Source organism: Penaeus chinensis, chromosome 37 (assembly GCF_019202785.1).
Source record: "Penaeus chinensis breed Huanghai No. 1 chromosome 37, ASM1920278v2, whole genome shotgun sequence".
In the NCBI taxonomy this organism is placed as follows: domain Eukaryota; kingdom Metazoa; phylum Arthropoda; class Malacostraca; order Decapoda; family Penaeidae; genus Penaeus; species Penaeus chinensis.
The window spans coordinates 14,111,942-14,119,441 of NC_061855.1; the positions used below are offsets into that span (position 1 = coordinate 14,111,942).

Here is a 7,500-nt window from a genome sequence, read left to right on the forward strand (position 1 = left end):
AAAAAAGATACTAAAATGAAATTAATATATAAATAAGTTTATATATGAATAGATGTATAAAGAAATAGATTCATAGTCACAAAAACAAGCAAACAAATAAATCTAAAAAAAGATACTGTGGAGACTAAATTTTGCTGACGAGGGGAACGGGAGGCAAGACAGAGAACATGTGAAAATGGGACCTGTTTTATATACTGTATTGTCGTTATCTGGTTCGCGTACGAAGAGCTCTCGCGTCCCAAGAACTGTTTGTTTTCTATTCATGGGAAATGCCTATCGAGGTTGGGAGGATGGCCTCGTTTTTCTTCGGCCTGGGGAGTTTCGAAGCCGAATTCCCAAGAGGGAGTGCGTAGATACAGCATGTATTATTCACTCTATCTCTCTATCTATCTATCAATTTATCTCTCTATATCTCTCTCAGTATTTTCTTATTACAGTTGTCTTCCTCGCTTTCTTGTTATTCTGCCTCATTTTTCTTCGGCTGGGGGATGTTCCAAGGTGAATGTGTAGTAGGTACAGTATGTATCATTCTCTCTCTATCTATATCTCTACCCATCTATATACTTCTCTCTATTTACTTATTCTATTTCTCTCACTCGCTTTCTAGTTATGATCTCTCTCTCTCTCTCTGACTGTCAGTGTCTTGCATTCCCGCTGCTGACACTAGTTTGTCAGTGTCCTTGACATCCCATCGCTATTACGAGCCTGTCAGTGGTTCTTTGTCGGGTCCCCCATGATGGTGCTGCATGGAATCGCACGGCCTGGTTCTTCACGCTTATCAAAGACCGTAGGTCTTTCTCTCTCTCTCTCTCTCTCTCTCTCTCTCTCTCTCTCTCTCTCTCTCTCTCTCTCTCTCTCTCTCTCTCTCTCTCTCTCTCTCTCTCGAACGCAGGCCGTTCTCGTGGTAGGTTATAGCGAGCCCTTCCTGCCGCGAAATTAATGTATGCTCACCTGCCTTAGTCTACACTTTTTCGTAAGTAGAGAGAAAACAAGAGGGAGAACGAAGGGAGACGGGGAAAGGAGGCAAGACTAAAATCGGTATTAATAGTAATATGAAACTTATTTATATCTTCAAAAAACTGAATGTAAAGACCAATTGTAATTTTTAAAACGTTAACGAATATAGAATGTTACTAAAAATGATTGCCAGAAACTCTTACCGAAAAGGGCTACCAGAAATCGTTATTAAAAAGTATCATCATTTATATTACTAAAATGTTACTAAAAAATCGTTACCAAAAAAGTGTTAATAAAAGGTATTACCGAAAAGTGTTATAAAAGAAATTATACAAAAATTATTACCCAAAAATTCCTACCAAAAAAAGTGTTACCAAAGCGTGTTATTCTTGCCTCCACTTACTAAACCAACAAACGGACCAGCTCAAGGCAATAGGAAAATCTCGTCTTTGTAACGCGTAAAGCGGAGGAGGGCCTTTGCATTCTGTTTGTTAATTAATGACGCGCAAAAAGGCTTGAAACAGTGTGTGAGTTTTAATGAGGGAAAAGAGGAAGATCTGATGAGAGATAAAGGTCAGGATTCGATGATAAATAAAGGTAATATATAGATACAAATATTTCCTCTCTCTCTCTCTCTCTCTCTGTGTGTGTGTGTGTGTGTTTGTGTGTGTGTGTCTCTCTCTATCTATCTATCTATCTCTCTATCTCTCTCTCTCTCTCTCTCTCTCTCTCTCTCTCTCTCTCTCTCTCTCTCTCTCTCTCTCTCTCTCTCTCTCTCACTCTCTCTCTCTCTTCCAAATTTCTTATATTCTTCTTCCCCTCACCCTCTGTCCTCTTTTCTCTTTTTCCCCTTTCTCATTCCCTTCTTTCCATCTCCCTCTTTTCCCCTTCACCCTCTTTACTGCTCATCTTATTTCTCTCTAACTATTTTCTACAATGAGTCGGTAGCAGTCTATCGGCTTTACGCATTTTATTGCATGACTGTAAGGATATATAAATATATATATATATATATATATATATATATATGTATAGATATGTATATATGTGTGTGTATATATGTATATACATGAATAGAAAATATATATATGTATATATACACATCTATATACATATATAAATGTGTGTGTGTGTGTGTGTGTGTGTGTGTGTGTGTGTGTGTGTGTAGATATAGATTTAGATATAGATATAGATTTATATTTCTTATATTATTTATGTACATAGAGAGAGAGAGAGAGAGAGAGAGAGAGAGAGAGAGAGAGAGAGATAAAGAGAGAGAGAGAGAGAGAGAGAGAGAGAGAGAGAGAGAGAGAGAGAGAGAGAGAGAGAGAGAGAGAGAGAGAGAGAGAGAGAGAGAGAGAGAGAGAGAGGCAGACAGACAAACAGACAAACAGGGAGAGACAAACACGAAAACAAGCAGCGAAACGGAGCCCGGCAGACGAGGCGGCGTCTGGGGGCCGCGCCGCATTATTGGCCGATCATGCAAATGTCTGCGGAAGGCGATCCGACAGCGCCGGACAGCAGAGCGGCTTGGGCGTCTCGAGCGTTAAGCGGCCGCGAGACGGACGGCGGCTGTGTGCCTGGAATGCTGGCAGGCCGGAGCGGGCCTCGCTCTCTGGCTCTCCGTCTCTCTTTCGCTCTCTCTGTATCTGCCTCTCGCTCTACTTGCCTGTTTGCTTCTTTCTTTCTCTCTCTCTTTATCTGCCTCTCGCCCTACTTACCTGTTTGCTTCTTTCTTTCTCTCTTTATCTGCTTCTCGTTCTACTTATCTGTCTGTTTGCTTGATTGTCTTTATATGTCTGTCCTATCAACTGTCCTATCGATATATACTTCTTTATCATTTGTCTATTGGTCTGTCCCATTCTCTGCCTAATCTATATTTTTAATTATAACTCGTCATCTATCTCTTTGCATTTATCTATCCATCCGCCTATCTATTTCTTATATATCTTGTTCATATCAATATACTTCCCGGTGATATTATTTTACACACAACTGATGACCCTAAATTCATAAGGATTACGTCAGATCATAAATTACGCAGGTTGCCTCTCACTAATGACATTAGACAAAAAGTATGTAAATCCTTAGGTATTATTCATAAGACCAGAAGCGCCACGGATACCAACAGTTTGAAACTAATTTACTATTCTTTATCATACCCTCATTTCGTTTCCTTTTTTTCGACATCATGATACTGGCCTATTTCTAGCATTTCGAATCTAACGAAGTCGTACAAAAATAATTATTCGAAAAATTGTTCTTTCAATACCCCCGCACACCATATATTCAAATTTTTATACTTGCAGAGACTAAAAGACATCATACACAGACAGACACGTTCGACTGTTTTTAAAAGTTTAAGCCAAACCAGCACTTTCATGCAATAAATTACAGAATAGACACTGGAAGAGTGAACGATCGGATTCCGTGTTTTGGGCAGTCACGAGCTCGGTAGTCCGGTTCGATCCCTCGCCAGCGAAATGGCTCGGAGATCCAACTCTTTACAAGCGTTTAGATTTCACCGCAAAAGAGAAACTGTCAACAAATATCGGAATATATTTAATGCAGTTATCCTATTTACTCACAACAGTAAACAATTCGTTATCTACTTACAACAATAAACAATTCGGTATCACTCCATTCCTTTTTGTTAGCATTACCATAGTCCATCTATAGTAGACCTGGGCCCTAAACTATATTGGCTGTTGACGTGATTGTAGTAATGTTTGTTTTCCAGGATATTTTATCTGTGAACACATTTCCTGGTAGTGCTGGGCGTAAGGGCAGTTGTTTGTTTATCAATAAACAAATAACTCTTTTACCGGTGTTTTTATTACATTTTATCCGTGATGTACTGCACCATAATCTCATGTTTCCTCATAGGGTAACATTCGTAATGCCAAATATTTGTTGTCATTGTTTAATGCTGTTATACCACTGTATTTATTTACCAGTATCGTTTTTTCTTGTTTTTCTCACCTGTTTTACTGGTGTTTGACTTTACATATGACTAATATGTATGGTCAGTCTAGTCTGTTAGAGATATCTAAAAGTACTAATGTGTGGTTTTATTAAAACAAATATAAACAATCTCTCCCTCTCTCTCTCTCTCTCTCTCTCTCTCTCTCTCTCTCTCTCTCTCTCTCTCTTCTCTCTTTCTCTCTCTCGTTCTCTCTCTCTCTCTCACCCACTCTCTCTCTCTCTCTCTCTCTCTCTCTCTCTCTCTCTCTCTCTCTCTCTCTCTCTCTCTCTCTCTCTCTCTCTCTCTCTTTCTCACTCTCTCTTTCTCTCTCTCTCTTTCTCTCTCTCTCTTTCTCTCTTTCTCACTCTCTCTCTTTATCTCACTCTCTCTCTCTTTATCTCACTCTCTCTCTCTCTCGTTCTCTTTCTCGCTCTCGCTCTCGTTCTCTCTCTCTCTCTCTCTCTCTCTCTCTCTCTCTCTCTCTCTCTCTCTCTCTCTCTCTCTCTTTCTCTCACTCTCTTTCTCACTCTCTAGCTCTCTTTCTCTCACTCTCTCTCTCTGTCTCTCTCTCTCTCGTTCTCTCTCTCACTTCCTGTGTTGTATACATGTACGTCAACCCTTTCTAACGTCCTTCCTCTCTCCTTCCCTCATCCCTCCCCCCCTGTTCCGCTTGGGCACACACGCATAAAGGCAATGATAATATAAAAATGGAATTCTCCCCCCCTTCCCCTACCCCTCTTCCTCCTCCTCCCGGAAAAAAAGAAATATTGTTTGTTTTGTACTTTCTTTCTGACGTGTTTTGTTTTTCTTTTTTTTTTCTTTCCCTTTTCTCTCTTTTCTTTCATTTTTTTCTCTCCTTCTTTTTCAGTCAGGGTGATATTTCTGAGTTCCTTTCTCATAGCTTTCTCTTTAATTAAACCTCGGTGGGAAACGTGGGGAAATAAAAATAATAGATAAATAAATAAAAAATAACATTTAAAACAACGTGAAAATATATGTGCGCGTGACAATCTCGGAAGAGACAGTTCGCTGCTTAAGCTTTGCTTGCTTATCGTTGGCGCTTCTCTCTCTCTCAATTTAGCTGTCTGTGTGTATATATATTTGTATATATAGAAATATATATATATATACATATATGTATATGTATGTGTGTGTATACACACATCCGTGTGTGTATATATATACGTATATATGAATAGATATGCAAATATATACATATATATGCATATATATATTTATACATACATACATACACATCTATGTGTGTGTGTGTGTGTGTGTGTGTGTGTGTGTGTGTGACTGTATGTACACACACACACACACACACACACACACACTATATATATATGTGTGTGTGTGTGTTTGTGGCACACACAGCCCCCTCTCTGCCTTCCCCGCCCACAGCTACAGTCACCCACACGCAGCGTATTCAGATGATTCGCCAGACGGTTTCCATTTGTCTATCGCCTCTCCCTCGCTGCCAATATGACAAAATGTTTTCCTAAATCTCTCGAGAAGAAAACCCTATTTTTCTTTACGCTTCGGAAAATACCACGCTATTTCGTGCGTGCATTTATACATATGAAGATGTGTGTGTGTGTGTGTGTGTGTGTATGTGTGTGTGTGTGTGTGTGTGTGTGTGTGTGTGTGTGTGTGTGTGTGTGTGTGTGTGTGTGTGTGTGTGTGTTGTGTGTGTGTGTGTGTACGTGTGTCCGTGGGAACAATATGAAGAAGAAAAAAAAGAAACAAAAAAAAAAATCAGGAAATTATGAATTTGTCCAAAGGCAAACACGTCCACAGTACGAATAAGAGAATTGAATTGCACAAAAGATTTTCATGAAGATTTTTGATGCGCCACTCCTGATCCTCTTTTGTTGCACCGTTAAACGTTTGAACGCGGGACAAAGGACCGAGTCTATTAAACGGTTTTTGAAATTTACGTACTCATTTTTTTCCCTCCCCCCTCACGCTCTTTTATTGTTTTTTTCGATTTATTATGTTATGAATTTATATCCCTGTTTATGTTCTTCACGCTATCACATATTTTGGATGTTTATAGTGCCGTATTTCAGCATCAGCATCGAGCTATAATGTATTCAAATTCAAGCATTCATTCAAGCAATACATTCTAAAATGGATTCGGAAAACCTCGAAGAAATGCGATGGTGAACTATACTATTTCGTCAGTCTATTATCGTCATCTTTATCCTCTCTAGTCACACACAGACAATACAATCTCATCTTCTCAATCCGTCTTTCGTACTTTCGTGATCATCCGCCATAGTCCGGCATTCTTTCGTGTTTGTTTTATACATTGTTTGTTTTTTTTCCCCCAATTTCCCGTTTCAAAACAAGAAGCTTCGAACTTATATGTCGAAGCCTTAAGGAACGGTGTCGTATTTCATGAAGCTCCGAACACTTTCACATGAATTTTATCGCCGGACTTTCTCTTTATTTTTACCCTTTTCAAATATTTATACATATATATTTTAGCGTGTGGATTTTGGGTGCTACATTTATTCTAACTCGTATCGGGTCTGGCGGGGCTAGGTAGAGGGGGGGGGGGAGGAAAGAGTGCTAGTGGTGCTATGTTTATGTCCCTATATACATACCCAATCTATATTCATTACTTAATGTATATCTTTCAAAATAGGAATTTCGGAAAATATCGGCAGTTGGCAACCCCCTCACGTGTGTATTTTATGTGTACGCGAGTAAACGAGAAAGAGAAAGAGAGAGAGAGAGAGAAGGAGAGAGAGAGAGAGAGAGAGAGAGAGAGAGAGAGAGAGAGAGAGAGAGAGAGAGAGAGAGAGAGAGAGAGAGAGAGAGAGAGAGAGAGAGAGAGAGGATGTTTTTGCTCCTATATACATACCCAATCTATATTCAGTACTTACTGTATAGCTTCGGAATTTCTGAAAATATCGGCAGTTGGCAGACTTAGACAGACAGAGAGACAAACAGACAGAAAAACAAACAGACAGACAGACACAGACAGACAAAGATAGACAGGCAGGCAGACAGACCGACAGACAGACAGAGAGAGAGAGAGAATGAGAGGAGAGAGAGAGAGAGAAAGCAAGAGAGAGAGAGAGAGAGAAAGCAAGAGAGAGAGAGAGAAGAAAAGCATTAGATGCAGAGTGTAGCATTGATATTTTTCTGCCCTCATGTCCTTCGTTTTTGTCTGTTGCACAAGAAGCAATTTCGCCGAATAGCTACTTGGGTACTTCCCGAAAGGCATTCGGGCTGGCGGCGACGGTAGGCTTAATCTCGCTGTCGCTCGCTCTCTCTTTCCCTCCCTCTCACCCTCTCGGTATTTAGACTTGATATCACTGGATCCTGTGCTCTCTCTCTCTCTCTCTCTCTCTCTCTCTCTCCCTCTCTCTCTCTCTTTCTCTCTCCTTTCATTCTCTCTCTCTCTCCTCTCATTCTCTCCCTCCCCCCTCTCTCTCTCTCTCTCTCTCTCTCTCTCTCTCTCTCTCTCTCTCTCTCTCTCTCTCTCTCTCTCTCTCTCTCTCTCTCCCGCTTTCTCTCTCTTTATCTCTCTTTATTTCTCTCTCTCCTCTCATTCTCTCTCTCTT

At 40.2% G+C, this 7,500-nt stretch overlaps 1 protein-coding gene across 1 annotated transcript in view; it reads left to right on the plus strand.

The window, feature by feature from the left end:
- Positions 1–7,500, plus strand: part of LOC125045621 (extensin-like) — a 42,435-nt gene that overhangs the window by 9,204 nt on the left and 25,731 nt on the right. The window lies entirely within an intron of this gene.